This window comes from Mytilus trossulus, chromosome 5, assembly GCF_036588685.1.
Source record: "Mytilus trossulus isolate FHL-02 chromosome 5, PNRI_Mtr1.1.1.hap1, whole genome shotgun sequence".
Taxonomy (NCBI): Eukaryota; Metazoa; Mollusca; class Bivalvia; order Mytilida; family Mytilidae; genus Mytilus; species Mytilus trossulus.
In genome coordinates this window covers 79,558,189-79,574,760 of record NC_086377.1, presented here as the reverse complement: position 1 = coordinate 79,574,760, position 16,572 = coordinate 79,558,189, and the positions used below count along the sequence as shown (strand labels likewise).

At 31.9% G+C, this 16,572-nt stretch overlaps 1 long non-coding RNA gene across 1 annotated transcript in view; it reads left to right on the top strand.

Moving 5' to 3' along the window:
• Positions 1-740: 740 nt before the first annotated feature.
• The window catches only part of LOC134717493 (uncharacterized), a 39,650-nt gene continuing 23,818 nt past the window's right edge, over positions 741-16,572 (top strand). The window contains exon 1 of the long non-coding RNA XR_010107345.1: positions 741-850. This is a non-coding gene — a long non-coding RNA (uncharacterized LOC134717493). The remainder of the gene's footprint in view (positions 851-16,572) is intronic.

Genomic DNA, 16,572 nt, shown 5'->3' with positions numbered 1-16,572 from the left:
AATTGATTTGAAAAACAATTCTGTTTCTGAAATTTAACCTAAATTATTGTAGAAATCTTCAAATTTTGAAAATATGGAGAGAACAAAAATAATAACATAATTTGATCTTTGACCTTATTTTATGCAAAACTGTTACCACATTTCCTTTTGACGACATCGATATTTCAAAAGTACTCATTTTTCCGAATCCAATGATATATAATATAGCCATATAGAATGTTTGACGATTAAATCTAAACAATATTGTGTCTGGTCACCGTACTATCTGTTGTATCCTTTATGTATAGTTCGATGGGATAGATGCGTTTAACATAGTCGTCAAATTTTGAATTATTTAGTGAAAGAACGTAATCTATATAGCGGAAAGAAGAGTTAAAGGATATTTCTAACTTCTTATCTTTCTTCCTAAGAAGTTCCTGTATGAAGTCAGCCTCATAACAATAAAGAAACAAGTCGACAAGAAGAGAAGTACAATTGGTTCATATTGGAATGCCGACAGTCTGTTGAAAACACCTCCTCCGAACGTAATGAGTTCAGTAGTTTAATTATTCTATATGTTGACAGTGCGCACAATTCGGATGAATACGTACAAAGACTGTTTACACCTGTAACCATTTTATATTTTCCTTTTTAAATATCTGAGGTAAAATATAACCAAGGACATTGTATGTTTGTTCAAGCGGATATCTGTTAAATAAAAAGACAAATAGTGTGTGTTTTATCTTTACTCAGTAACTACACGCGACGTTATGTAGTATGAAGTTTAAATTTTAAAATGGGATATAAGTGAACGGTTTGATAGTGAATAACTCGCATATTGATAGTTCACGGATATTAAAGACAGTTTGAGGTAAGAACATGTTTTTTTCTGTCTTCAGACAATAGTTTGTCTTTAACAATTAACTTCTTAATATTTAACAATTGAAAGTCATCTATACTTAAATTAGATATGTAATTTACTTTATTTCTAAAAGTAAAAGGTCAGGTTTATGAAAACTTCCCTATTAAACACTCCTTTAAGTTTCATAACACCATTCGGTCAGTCAGAATTTTTTGCTGATCGTCGATTGTTCTCTTTTTATAGAAAACATTTTATAATGTCTTAGTTTTTAAGGTTCTATGTAGAAAAAAAATTATTTATTTGTGCATCCTCAATATATGTCGAAAAATCAATTCCACACCGCCACACTCTTTTCCCCTCAAGTCAAAAATACGTATACGTAAGAACGTAACGCATTCACAGACCCTCAATGGTTTTAACTAATTAATGTCAAAGCAGAGAAATGTCTAGAAGGTTTTTAGGCTGTATGGTATAGTCTAAAATGTTGATGTTAGTAATAAACAAAGCAATGTCAATCAACTAACACATCAACCAGGATTTTATTTCTATATTTGCACCAGACGCGCGTTTCGTCTACAAAAGACTCATCAGTGAAAATGTTAAAAAGGTCACATTAAGTACGAAGTTGAAACGGAATGATGAGATAAATAAAACAACAGAAACAATTACAAATGAATCTAACACAAAATAATATATATATGAAAATAAGGATATGTGGAATGATTCCAAAGTTCAAAAGAAGTGGATGTTTTCCATTATATCCCTATTGTATGCCTACTTTGCAAGTACCATGGATAGTTGAAGTGGCATTACAATATAGATAGCAATACCTTATTTCGAGAGGAAAAGGTCTGTCAATCTATTTATCATTTAGTGTGTACCGCGCGAGATTTCAAACAAGCCGCAGAGCAGGGTAAATCTAAGGGTAAAATAAGACCATCGACAGCCGTTATGAATTCGTTACAACTCGTAGAAATAAAAAATAATATTTTAAGTGTACAGAAAATATCTCGATTGAAATCATTTAAAGTTTCTGAAATGTCCACGTAACCCAATACTTCTTTTAAATACTTAAGGTACAATATAACTGAGGCATTTATGTTTATTCATGCGGGGACCTTTAACAAAAATCACAAAAGGCACACACTGTGTACGTGGTCGATAGTTTAGTAAAGACACTATTGTTAGGCTAGGATATAATATTTCAAAATCGGGTTTTGATGAAAAGGTTTCATATTTTGTTCTCGTATTCATTATTGAAATATGTTATAAAAGTTTTTACAATCATAAAAACACAATAGTAGAAAATAATGTGTTTATAATAATCACAAAATCTTCGATATTTGGATATTTATTCTTATTAAATATGGAATGCAGTTTAGTTACTAACATATAAAATCAGTGTGATTTCTTTTCATTTGTTTACCCCCTTGTTGGGCCCTGTTTTTTACCTTTTAATCTTGCAGATACAATGTTCACTTACGAGACTTTTTGTCGACCTTCTGATGTTTTTACAAATCTGCATTATCTACTGCACAATAACAAATTAAGTAGTTGTTATAATTCAAGAAATATAAATGACTATTGAGTAGACACGTTTTAATTTTCTCGTACAAAACAGTAAAATAGTCTACTTACTAGTTAATAGTTATTGTCATTTTTGGCCCATTTATAGCGGTATAGGTTTTGCATTGTTGAAGACCCTACGGTGACACACAGTTGTTATTTTCTGCGTCATATGGTCTCTTGTGGAGAGTTGTCTCTTTGGCAATCATACTACATCTTCTTTTTTATATGACATGGAATATATTGCTGATAGTCAGTTGTATCCTGTTACATGCCATTCAATCCTTATTTATACGATACATATTCTGTGTACTAAATTTTGTAGATATTAAAATGAGGAAACGTTGTCGTAAGCACTCAAGCTTTAATTATTTAACCTAGATAATTCAATCCTTATATATACGATAAATATTCTGTGTTATACGTTTTGTATATATCAAAATGAATAAAACTTTGTCGTAAACACTCAACCTTTAATTATTTAACCTAGACTAGAAAGGACAATTTCACGTTAGACTACAGTTTACAAAACATTATATAGTAGCTCTTCTTATTATTTGATGTTTGCATTTCTTACCTCTAACCTTTTATTTCACCTTATCTTGTGTTTCATATGAATCAAAGATCACAATTATTTAAAAAACATGTTACATTTGCTTCATGCTTTTCATTATAATTTCCCTCCCTTTTTTGTTTACCAAACCTGACCAGAAGCATAAGATAAAATTTCCTCCAACACCCTGGACCAGTTAATGGGTTATTTTTATATATTATTTTCACATTTACAATTGTGTCGAATAATACAATTCATGGTTCAGATCTATCGTTATAACGACTCTGTATAGTGTTAATACACGTGAATACAGAGAGAGCATACTACATACCTAGCCAAAGCTAATTTTTTGAATTTGGTAAATATGACATTTTTGCTTTTCTTTCTTAATGGTTCCTAACTTTTTACAATTCGGATATTTATTAGTTTGAAATATTACGTTGCCATCTATCTATTGTTGAAGAATGTTAATTAATCTAGACATGTTGTTGCTTCTGTCGGCTGTTTTTTTCATAAATAATGTACACTCAACTTTAAGTTAATAACATGTCGATCTTAACAGTTAAACTGAATAAAGGGTTGATATATGCCTTGCAAGGCTTATTCATATGATCGATAACGAAAGCATAATTACTGATATATCCAATTACTGGACAAATAGTATTTACAAAATGATTGCCGGCAAAGGTTACGAAGTAAGCTCCTCAAAATTCTAAAACTTGTTATCGCTAGCATATAATTAGGAAATGCAACCAGAATGAAATATTCATAAATAGTATGACAAGTCTGTTTACACATGTAACTACCCATACTATTCTTCTTTTAAATACTTACGGTACAATATAACAAAGATCCTGTTTGTTTATTTAAGAGTAAAATTTTAACTAAATAGACAAATCGCGTGTTTTTCATTGATTGCTTAGTAACTAGACGTTACATTGGGTACAATAACTTTTTAAATGGAATGTAAATGATTGATATAGTAATGTATTACACACATAGTCATATATAAAAAATTTAATTGAGAGCTTGAAGTAAGAATATCTTCGTCACATAGTTTGTCTTTAAACATGTATTACTGAACATACTGAATATGTAACAGTTAATATATTACTGAATATGAATGTTAAGGTAATATGGTATTCTCTCAAAATGAAAAGGAAAGAATAATTTTGTTTTGCTTTTCAAATTCCTTTCTATCGACTTAGATATCAGACTATACGGTGACCTCCAAGACCCCCGGCTTAAAGTTAAACGAATCGTAAAGCATGAGTACTAGAAAAAAAAATCACAAATACAAGGGTTAACGTCATATTTGCGCGAATCAGGAAGAGTTAATAGTCACGTAAAATTAAATCTAAGAATAATGACGTCCTTGCCGAAACAAATTATTATGAAAAGACAGGATTTTGTAGAATTTTGTGAACAAATGTATTTTGACTTACTTTTAGTCGTAAAAAAGAGGAGTATCCGCAAAAAAAAATTGGAGATTTGAAACATGCAAATATACAAAGTAAAAAAAATCTGCAATGAAACGATAGACTGCCGTAATAAGTAGCCTGTGAATGTGTTGCTTCTCGCAGAAGTAACGATATTGAAATTTTGTATAAGTTTATTGAATTATGCACAGTTATACCCCAATGGGGTAGACGGCATAGATAAATCAACAAAAGAAGTTTACAAGTTATAAGTGTACAGGAAATATTTCGAGTGAACAAATGTTAAAGTATTTGCCATTGTTTTTGACACAAAATAGTTCTGTTAAATACACCAGGTGCAATTTGACAAAGAGCCATACAAGTTTATCCATGTGTGGAAATTTTAAATGTTTATACAACAGACACATTGTTTGAGCGTAATAGATAGTTCAATGACTAATAACACTAGAATCTCACATTTTATATTCGGATGTCATTTAAAGTTAGTAATTTAAGATATGACAAATAGAGCTCGTTTTTTGTCTCTCTTTATCACATAGTTTGTTTTAGCCATGTGTTATTGACGATGTTTAATTTATTAGGTTTGAGAATGTATTTAAAGTTTGTATTTAAAGTTTGTATAGTTTTTCTCACTAAATGATAATGCAATCTCAGAATTTTTTAAGTTTGTCGAGCAATTCATAATATTGTATTCCTTTCCACATTTACATATTTAATATTCCGACTTTTTTTATTGATAAAGTACATTTAAGATATGTATCTTAACACACTAACGTATCGAAAAGAATGTTTCGTCAACTGTTTTCCTTATAAAACCTCGAATAAAACTTGAAAAACGAAGATTATCAATAAGACATCTGTGTTTATCAATATTTTCAAATTTTGTTTTTTTTTATTTTTGCCAATTTTTCGCACCGCATTCAGGCTATTTCGTGGCGGCAAGTTTTTATTGGTTGAGGAGTGCCTGGAGAAAAACACCGACCTTCGATAGGAAAACTGACAATTCTGGTTAATTAAGCTTGGAGTCGAGTGCACCTGTTGTGCAATTGAGAAAGATTTCAAAAGTCTAATTGTAGTGTGTCATACATGTACGTGTATTTCATTACTTTGGGATCACTGTTGAAACTCTATATACCTTCAAGGTAGTTGTCTTTCACCTTGTAATTTATTTACAATAGAAGGAAATAATTGTCAATGAACCTTCAATAATTAAAGTCCATATTGATTTAAAAAAATGGATAAGTAATATATTCTGCAAAACCCAAGTAAACCAGTTATAATGAAGAGTTAATAGTCACGTAAAATAGAATCTAAGAATACTGACCTCCTTGCCGAAACAAATTATTAGGAAAAGACATGATTTTATAGGATTTTGTGAACATATGTATTTTGACTTACTTTTAGTCTGTACAAAAGAGGAGTATCCGCAAACAAATGGTGATTTGAAACATGCAAATGTACAAAGTAAAAAAAAATCTGCAATGAAACCATAGACTGCCGTAAAAAAGTAGCCTGTGAATGTGTTGCACCTCGCAGAAGTAACGAAGTTAAAATTTTGTATTTAGACAATATACGTATAGTGTCTTGAAATATGAAATTTATTTCTATGAGGCTTAGAAACGGTTGAAATGCGAGGTTGTACCGAGCATATTCCCGTTTTGTGCCGAATACAAATAATTTTCATATTTCAAGACACTATACGTATATTGTCTTTATACTGAAATCTATAAAAAAAAAAAAAAATATGTAACAAATTGTTCTAAAAAACAGTGTTTGGAATTTCCCTCATGGGGTACCATTTTGGGGTATTTCCTTATGAGCGTAGTCCCGGCGGTAAGACATTGACATTTTAAGGAATAAATAAGGGAAAATGAACTTAATTAATAACATTTAATAAACATGGTATATAAATTACCAATTTGAAGACATTACAAGTTTAAATTCATAAAAGTTTGACCATTGTTACTACACGTTGCCATGGTTGTGACGTGACGTTGTTGATGAAATACAGTAGTTCTGATAAGTAGGCGGGGCTTATAGGTTAGTTGAGGTCATTGCGGTATAAAACTAACGTTTATACGTATAGCTTTATCTGTATAGTAAAATAGCTGATTGTAGTATACAAGTTTATTGAATAATGCACAGTTATACCCCAATGGGATAGAAGGCATAGATAAATCAACAAAATAAGTTTACAAGTTATAAGTGTACCGGAAATATTTCGAATGAACGAATATTAAAGTCTTTGTCATTGTTTTCGACACCAAATAATTCTGTTAAATACACCAGGTGCAATATAACAAAGAGCCATACAAGTTTATCCATGTGTGGAAATTTTAAATGTTTATACAACAGACACATTGTTTGAGCGGAATAGATAGTTCAATGACTAATAACACTAGAATCTCACATTTTGTATTCGGTTGTCATTTAAAGTTATTAATTTTAAGATATGACAAATAGAGCTTTTTTTTGTCTCTCTTTATCACATAGTTTGTTTTAGCCATGTGTTATTGACGATGTTTAATTTATTAGGTTTGAGAATGTATTTAAAGTTTGTATTTAAAGTTTGTATAGTTTTTCTCACTACATGATAATGCAATCTCAGAGATTTTTAAGTTTGTCAAGCAATTCATAATATTGTATTCCTTTCAACATTTACATATTTAATATTCCGGCTTTTCTTTTTATAAAGTACATTATAAATATATATCTAAACACACTATCATATCGAAAAAAATGTTTCGTCAACTGTTCCCTTTTAAAACCTCGAATAAAACTTGATAAACGAAGATTAATAATAAGACATCTGTGTTTATCAAAACAAAATTTTCACTTTTTGTCACAAAAGATTTGATTTGATTTGATTGTTGGTGTTTTAACGCCACTTTTAAGAACCGCATTTAGGCTATTTCGTGGCGGCCAGTTTTTATTGGTTGAGGAGACCGGAGTGCCCGGAGAAAACCACCGACCTTCGATAGGAAAACTGACAATTCTAGTCAATTAAGATTGGGGTCGAGTGCACCTTATTGTGCAACTGAGAAAGATTTCAAAAGACTAATTGTAGTGTGTCATAAGTGTATTTCATTACTTTGGGATCACTGTTGAAACTCTATAAACCTTCAAGGTAGTTGTCTGTCACCATGTGCTTTATGTACAATAGAAGGAAATAATTGTCAATGTATCTTCAATAATTAAAGTCCATATTGATTTAAAAAAATGGATAAGTAATATAGTGTTTTCACATGGTATTATATTCTGCAAAACCCAAGTAAACCAGTTATAATGACTGATGAAATATAACTGACTGGTCAGTAGACTTGTAAGTTTCAATATGCTTCGTCAAATATAAGATTCGTTAACAGGGACCTGTTAGTCGCTTCTACTCGTCGAATATCCCTTTCTTAATGTGTCGAACTGTAAGCTTCAGAGTTAAGATCGAAATATTTCTTTGTATGGTCTCTACAAAATGTAAATGGATGCGAATATAGAGAGAGGCTACTGTAAACCTTTCAAAAGTAATCTTTTGGAAAATTGAGATGTAATAGTATATATTTAATTCTTTCTTTTCTGTTTGGTTATAACTTGCTAAGAATCGGAACGATTGCATATATCGCACATTGAGAAGCCATCTGTCTGTTAGTAAAGACTGCATAATGCTTTAATACTTACTGGTTTGAATTGCTTTGTGTAGTCTTTATATAGATATAAGAAGATGTGATATGAGTGCCAATGAGACAATTCTCCTTTCCAAGTCACAATTTGTTAAAGTAAACCATTAAAAATCAAAGTACGGTCTTCAACACGAAGCATTGGCTCACACCGAACAGCAAGGTATAAAGGGACATAAAATAACATCTGTACAATCATTCAAACGGGAATCCTACGGTCTAGTCTATTTAAAAAAACGAAAACAAGAAACACTTATGAACCATACCAACAAACGACACAACTGAACATCAGATTAGTTTTCTATGTTACATTTTGTGTACTATTGTTTGTTTGTCAATTTCCTTTTTTAGCCATGGCATAGTCAGTGTATTTTCGATTTACTAGTTTGAATGTCCCTCTAGTATCGTTCGCCTCTCTTCTAACACAATCGTTAGGTGTCTGCCTCCACGACGTATTCTTCACATCTACATTTAAGCAAATTGTCCAACATGAAGACATTTCATCGAGCATACCGAGTCTCATGCATAAAACAGATCGCCGGAAAAGGGTGAGAAAGAAATCTCCTGATTTTTCTTAAAATAAGTAAGATGCACATAATAAGGCAAAAATGTATCCTTGTCTATATGACAAGGTTTACAGTTCTAAATGAATAATTATAAAATCGTTTTACATCTGTTAAGATACCTGATATACTTCTTTTAAATACTTAATGTTTAATACTTATGATTCATTTATTTTTGTGGGGACCATTTTTCTTGAAATGAGAAACATGTACAAATGTATTTTTGTGTATTTTTGATTTCGTAGTTTTGCCATAGTCTGCATACAATCCTACAGAAAATTTATAATTCGTCGAACCTTTAAATTCGTGGTATGCCTGTAACAACAAAATTCAAGAACATTAGTATCCCACGAATAATAATGAATCCACAGTATGTTTGTGTAACCAGAACTACGCTTACAGATTTGCAAATAGTGTGTTTGTGTGTGATAAATATATAACTTATATTCGTTTAGTCCGTTAACATGATATGCTTCGTCTTCACCCACTTGTTGTTTCCATTTAAAACAAAGGGTTACACTCATGCTTGAATTGCTCAAATAAAATAATATCAACCTACGACAAATACCCCTACACCAGGACGACTGGATACGAACTCTAAGTTATTTAACATATTTAAAGGAAGTATTTAGTTATTTTAATCAGTTGGTCGAGTTGGCACACCTTTATTGAGTGGGATTTTAACACTTTTTATAAATAAGGCGAGTTGTTAGACTGATTGTTCAATGGTGTTTACCCTTTTTCATAAGTGTGGCTAGTTGATAAACAAGAGTGGTGCGATGTTTTAGAAAGTGGCGATTTAGAGTTGGCCGATTTGCCAGTGGGGTGAGTTGACATGGTTTTATATTTAAAAATGGGATAAGGGGGTCATAAAGGGTAAACATTAATATATAGTAATGTATAAAGTATATTCAAACGGTTGTGTGACGTCACGTTCTAAACTATATTTTATGAATTGTAAATGGTTTTTCGTCTAATCTTAAACAGCTGGGATATAAAATAGTTATCCCATTCGAACTTGGTGTGTCAGTGTTAGATCCCCTTCTGGCCTCCGGCAATCGGGGTCATCTTACACTTAAACACGGCGTCCTCATGCGAAAACTATTACTAATAGCTCAATGTGAGCTTTTGAAGTGACATGTGTGATGTAAGGTTCAAATTGAAGCAAACAAGAAGTAAAATGATTTACCTTGCAGGCTTTTAACCTTACAAAAAACACCAACGTCATAAAGTCGATGGCAAAGTAAACCTTTTTTTTTACAAATTAATTAATATCTAACTTGAATGTCATGTTTGCACTCAATAGAAGTACATTTAATATGTATTGTTGAAAACAAATTAAGATTTTGTAACTGAGGAGCCATAACACAAACAATAGGGTGAATTAACCTTTTAACTATGTGGTTATATTTCACGTGACAATAGCTGTATTTATATAATAATATTGTGTTTAACATTGACTATGCAAAAATAGTAGCCAGGATGAGACATCATAATGCATGACCCGAAGGGGAGTGAACTATTGTCTCTCACCCTGGCTACTATATTCCATAGTCAATAAACACAACATTAATATGATTATTATACTGACCGTCAAATAGTTTTAATTGTGTATTTCGATGTAAAAAAATGATTTATAGTATCATGAGTATGAAAAGAAGCCCTTTAAGTAACTCTGAATATATCGGGAAGACACCATATATTCAGAAATGTGTAAATATTTTCATCATTTTCAATATATATCATAATGTGTAAATATTTTCATCATTTTCAATATATATCATAATAACTCTTCCTTCTTAATCTTTATGTTCATCTATGTATTTAAACGTGGTTGTATCTTTTATCCATATTGTCACTATATGTGAATTGTTTGTCCCATCATTTTATTTGTAAAATATATTTTTTTAATGAATAAAATGTCAATGTTATGTTGATTTGACCAGCTTACATTTTACTATATGTTTTTCCAGGTTGTTGCAGGCCATTGAAGTTGAACGTGCTAATATGTAGATTGGTTTTGATTTTGGATTACCTGAAAACTCTTGATTGAATATTTCATATGGTAAGTACCATTTTCTAATCATAATTTTGAAAATTTTGTGCATATACAATGTGTCTTTAGACATGTTAGAATCTGACATACAGTGTATTGTTTTAATTTTTATTTTTAAAACTAAGCAGTCGGTGTTTAGATCCCAGTATATAACAAATTTTGTATTCTAAATGTGTTTGTCCTTATTCACAGTTATGTAATAATGTATGTTCTATATTTTGACCTGCTCCTATTAATAGCATTTCTGTTTAATATTGTATTTAACATTTAACTTGTTTTTGATGTTACACTCGTAAGGAATTATTTTATCAGATTAAATAAACAACAATGTAAAATACTTATCAGTAGATCTTTTTGTAAGATCCAAGGATTTTGATAATAAAATAAACGAAAATTTGATCACACTACCTACCACCAGATAATTTATCGGACCACAGATGGATTATCATGTTGTGATTGGTTAAACGCCGTCACGTGGTGACCCCCTATAAGACCGTATGGGGTTAGTTAGTTTTATATTAGGTTCATGACGCGTTAATGGCGACGTCATATATTAATGTTGTTGCGTTTCATTGTTTATTTTTCAACAAAACGCCGTAGAAAAAGTCAAGCGTCCGATAAATTCGTTATAAGGTTAACTACTGACCCCCTACGGATCCAAAGAGGGTGAATACAATTCATAGGGGACTCGGCCTCCGGCCTCACCCTCTATGGATCCGTATGGGGTCAGTAGTGAACCATATAACTTATAATATGTCTCTGGTTGTAACAGATATAAAAATATCAATGTATTACAACATACATGTACACATAAAATTCGTACGACAAAACCATGCAATGTATAGTTGGACTATTTTTTCTAAAGCACTCACGTGAAAAAAAATCATGTTTTCAAAGCTTGTTATTTTAAGTAAAATATCGAAAACCATTGTCTTTTTCTGAAATAGAACCAGATTATATGCCTGAAAACGGTATTGTTGTTCTATAATATAGCCAAATGGTATGACTGACCATCGTATTGTATTTATGTAATGAAACAAAATGATCTTGCTTTGTCTTGTTGCTCTGCCATTAAACAATGATCTGCCTGACCTTCGTCTGGTACTACTGTAATAATACCGACTAACCTACCTGACCATAGTCTAGTTGTTTTGTCATAAAACTTAATGATCTGCCTAACAATCATCTTGTTGTTCATTTTTCTAAAATTATTTCTATCAAAACTTTTGATGTTTCAGCCTTGTATACCACCATTCCCCATGTGAATTGAAAAATTGTCCAAAAGAAATAATCCCTAATGCTTTTTAACATAAAAATGGTAGCATATGCGATAAATTTATTACTGTGGGATACCATACGGCATATTTTGTTAAAAGTGAACAAAAATATAAAACATTGCACACAGAGGAAGAAGTGATCAGTATGCTGGAGTTTCTTATTGACAACATATTTGTTGAATTTGGAGGTAGACTTTTTCAACAAATTGTAAGCATTCATATGGAAACGAACTGTGTGCCTCTCCTTGTCGAACTCTTCTTATTTTCTTACGAGTCGGAGTTCCTTCAGACACTTGTCAAAAACAAGAAGATCAAAGAAGCCAGGTCATTTAATTACACATTCAGATATATTGATAATGTTCTTTCCATTAACATATTAACAATCCAAACTTGTCTGATTGGGTTCCTTTAATATATCCCTCAGAACTAAAAATTAAAGAAACAACAGAGACGGCTTACTCTGCCTTATTTTAGACTTATACCTCGAATTAAACATACACGGTCATCTCAGTACAAGAAACAAACGAGACGATTTTAATTTTGAAATTAAGGAATAACAGTACTGTAGTTGAAGAGTTGCCACCGTCAATTGTAGATTTGACGGTTGCAAATGCAGTTTTACTGGCGATGCGTAGTAAAAATTGACGGTGGTACTCTTCAACTACAGTACTGTTATTCCGATTCTAATGCATTACAAAAAGAAAAAATACGATAAAACTTGAAAAAAATGTCTAAATTTGTCAAATAAAAAAAAATCCGCGTAACTTCATGAATGATTTTGGCACAAAGACGTCATGGCTAAACGTGACGTCATACAAATGAAAACTTACAAACTTGAGGTTATTACGTTACCTGTACGCTTCAAATTCGGATAAAACTACATTAAAACGGCGATTTCGCGGTAGGTTTTGTTTTATTTACTATTATATAGTAGTAATCGAACATTTGTTGATTCATCAATTCAAAATGGCGGGTCCCTCCTTAGTTACGCCTGGTTAACTGTGGATTTGACGGCAACTTTGAGCCAATGAAAAAAATTGTTACATCCAAATTGCATTAGAATTAGTAATCCCCCCACCTTAGTAGCAATATAACAACTTCACCTGCATATGGGATATACATTTCCCAATTTATTCGGTATTGAAGAGCTTGCAGCTGCTAATCTGACTTTCTAAAACGTCAGCAGTGTCTGAGCCGATAGTTGATGAACCAGTGGTATGTCAAAGAACGTCTCGTCCTTTTTCTAAAAAAAATTCATTGGAAGATACCATGACCTTGTTGATAAATATTCCGTATCAACTTCACAAATAATACACGAGTGTCTTGAAGTATAAATTCTGAATACTGATGTTGTTTATCATCTTAATAACGTGTTAAAATATTCTTTAACTGTTTAGTCTATTTTTGGTGATATCTATTTATCGTGCCTCGGTACTTATACATCTTGTCATTGTGTAATTGTCCTATAATACTTGCATTCTTGTCTTTCATTTTTTTTTGGGTGTGCTTTGCCTATATGTATTTTTGTGTTTCTTTGTTACATATGTGTAGGTTTTTTTAGGGATTAAGATTATACCACAATATTGACTGTTTTACCCCTGTTTTGACATATGTTTCTATTATGTCTGTTTGTTTTGTTCACACATCGTTGTTAATATAATGGAATTTTTGCGACTGTCATACAAATGAGAGGTTTAGCTAGCTATAAAACCAGGTTTAATCCACCACTTTCTACATTAGAAAATGCCTTTAAATTCTAATTCGTAAACTCAAACGAACATAAAATAGCCACAAACTCTTACATGGGAGACGCCACTTGCAGAGACAAGTGCTCTCGAATAATCACCTGAGTTCACTCGTGGATGAAACCAATATCCCAATCGAACCGACCTTACTATAATTAACCAAACACGTGTTAACTATAAACAAACAACTTTACATGTTCGATTTTGTACAACTTTGATAAAAACGTGTACCATGTCAGGAATATGACAGTTCTTATACATTCGTTTGAGCTTTTGATTTCGCCATTTGATGCTTTCTTTGTTGAGTTTGTCTCGGAGTTTTTTGTTATTTTACTTTTTTCAAAAACCTTATGGCATCTCAGAAAGCATAGACGTGCACATTTTAAAATCAACATTACTGCAAATGTATTGACTGTTATGTTCTGAACTTGATGAAGGGAAAACCCTTCCAGGAGGGCAATACAGGTTAATATAATTGTCTACTGTTCCTAGCTTTCTAAACATGTATAGACATTTTGGCTTTAATTTGGCCTTAATTTGTACTATATCTACTTCATCATTGTAACATAATGATTGCGGTTTAACAGATTGCCACAGTATTTTCGCAACACATTATCCCTACACATTTTTACATGCCACAGTTAGCATGGTTAGGTTTGAATTTTGGCACCTGTGGATTTATCAAATACGACAGTTAGTCTGTCACATGTATGCCCTTAAAATGAAGATTAGAGAATAACGGGCAAAAAATGAAGATTAGAGAAATGCGTGGTCTATTTTTTTGAAGATTAGTGAAAAATAAATATTAACAGAATAACAGACCCCCCCCCCCCCCATTCAGAGGATTTGACGTACCATGCGGAAGGGAAAATTTCTGCATTTCCCACACAGGACTGATGCACTCGTCTCCCAACAAGAAAAGTGCACATGAATGCATACATGTGTTCGTTTACAAGTTGAACTTGTAAAAAACAAATATACTATTCTACAAAAAAAACATTTCCAATTGACTTTCTAAAACTACATGTGTCACAAAGTTGACGAAGGAAAATGTAACTCTTTGTACTGAATTACATGCATGTGTGATAGATCCGTGTTTTATTCGCTTGGTTTTATAATAATTAATAACTATATACATGTATCTGATCTAATTTTCTATTCTTTAAACTACATCTATATATTTACGCTACAAATCTTTCAGTTTATGGCTTCACGTGCTGTTCTCATCTCAGGCTTAAGTCATGAATATTTATTAGCTATGTAGGTGCAAGGCCATGATTTGTATAGTCTATAGTCACTATACAAATCCTTGGTAGGCGTGTCAAAATCGTATCATATCGTCGTGTCATATGTTTTCGTACGTCATATGTTTTCGTATCATTCATATTTCCTCGGTTTTTACTGCGCACGCGTATATTGTGACGTGGTTTCCTGTTTCTATATTTGTAACAATAACAAGTACACAACGTGAGATATGTCAAATATCTTAAAAGTCTCTTTTAAAGACGTAAGTACAAATTTAATAATAGTTACCTGTTCAGCCATTTTTATTTAAGGCCAAAATTATGCTCCACTAGAAAAGTTGTTTTGAAAAATTAGGAAGGGTTATATGAAATACGGATGTGTCGTCTGTAAGTCAGACACCGGATCTTCAAGTCACATGACTGTCATGTGGTTTTTAATCGTACTTATTACACACCAGCAAGTTAAAATGAACATAGTTCTTATATAAAATGGTTGTCCAAAATCAATTTTTCTAAAAACAAAAAAACAAAAAAAAAAATTTTTGACATTTTTTTTTATATATGACCTTAATAATGATCAATAATGTCTTTTGTAGAAACCTAGTGCCAGAAGGCAAAGATACAGGCAATATTCACCAACAACATTGAGCAATGCCTTGCAAAAGGTTATTGCAAATGAGATTTCTGCCTATAAGGCTTCAGTTATTTATGGAGTGCCAATTACTACCTTGATAGACAGAGTTAAAGGCAGGGTGCGTAAAATTTGTGATAAATTTCACATTCATATACATGATATATTTTAATTAAAGGGTAAAAAAATTAATAAAACAGTTTTAAAAAAATATCTTGATAATTATAATCTATCTTTGTGAAAGGAATGGTAAATTTTTATGAAAATGCACAGTGGTTAACAAAAACTTGTCAGTATTAAAATAATATATATAAATATCAACACCATTGAGTTAATATTTATATTGTTGTCCTGAATATGCATGAAATATTTGCAGCTGGATATTTTTATGTTGACAGGTGGACCCTGAAACCATGAAATCTGGCCCACCACCACTCTTTTCCCTTGAACAAGAGGCTCATTTGGTAAACCACATTAAAAAAATGAGCCACCTGGGATACGGCTATACACGTGTGGAAGTAACAGCTCTAGCTTCTGATTATGCTGTTAGCATTAAATTAAAAGACAAAACTGACAAACAACTTTCACTTCAGTGGTTTAGATCATTTATGGATAGGTGGCCTGATTTGAAGTTACAGAAGCCACGTGCTTTGTCAATATCTAGGGCCAAAGGGGCTTCTAAGGAAGTGATTGATTCATATTTTGATGAGTTGGAGAATATATTAAATAAATATGACCTAAAGAACAAGCCACATTGTATATATAACATTGATGAAAAGGGTATTACACCGGAACATACTCCTCCAAAGGTAGTTGCTGATGTTGAGATAAATGCATCAGCTGTCACCTCAGAGAGAGACAAAACTACAACCATCATAGCTGCTGGCAATGCTATTGGTACCCAAATACCACCTTTTCTTGTCTTTGCTGGCCAGCGCATGAGGCAGGAACTAATTCAGGGCTGTACACCTGGAACCACTGGTGAT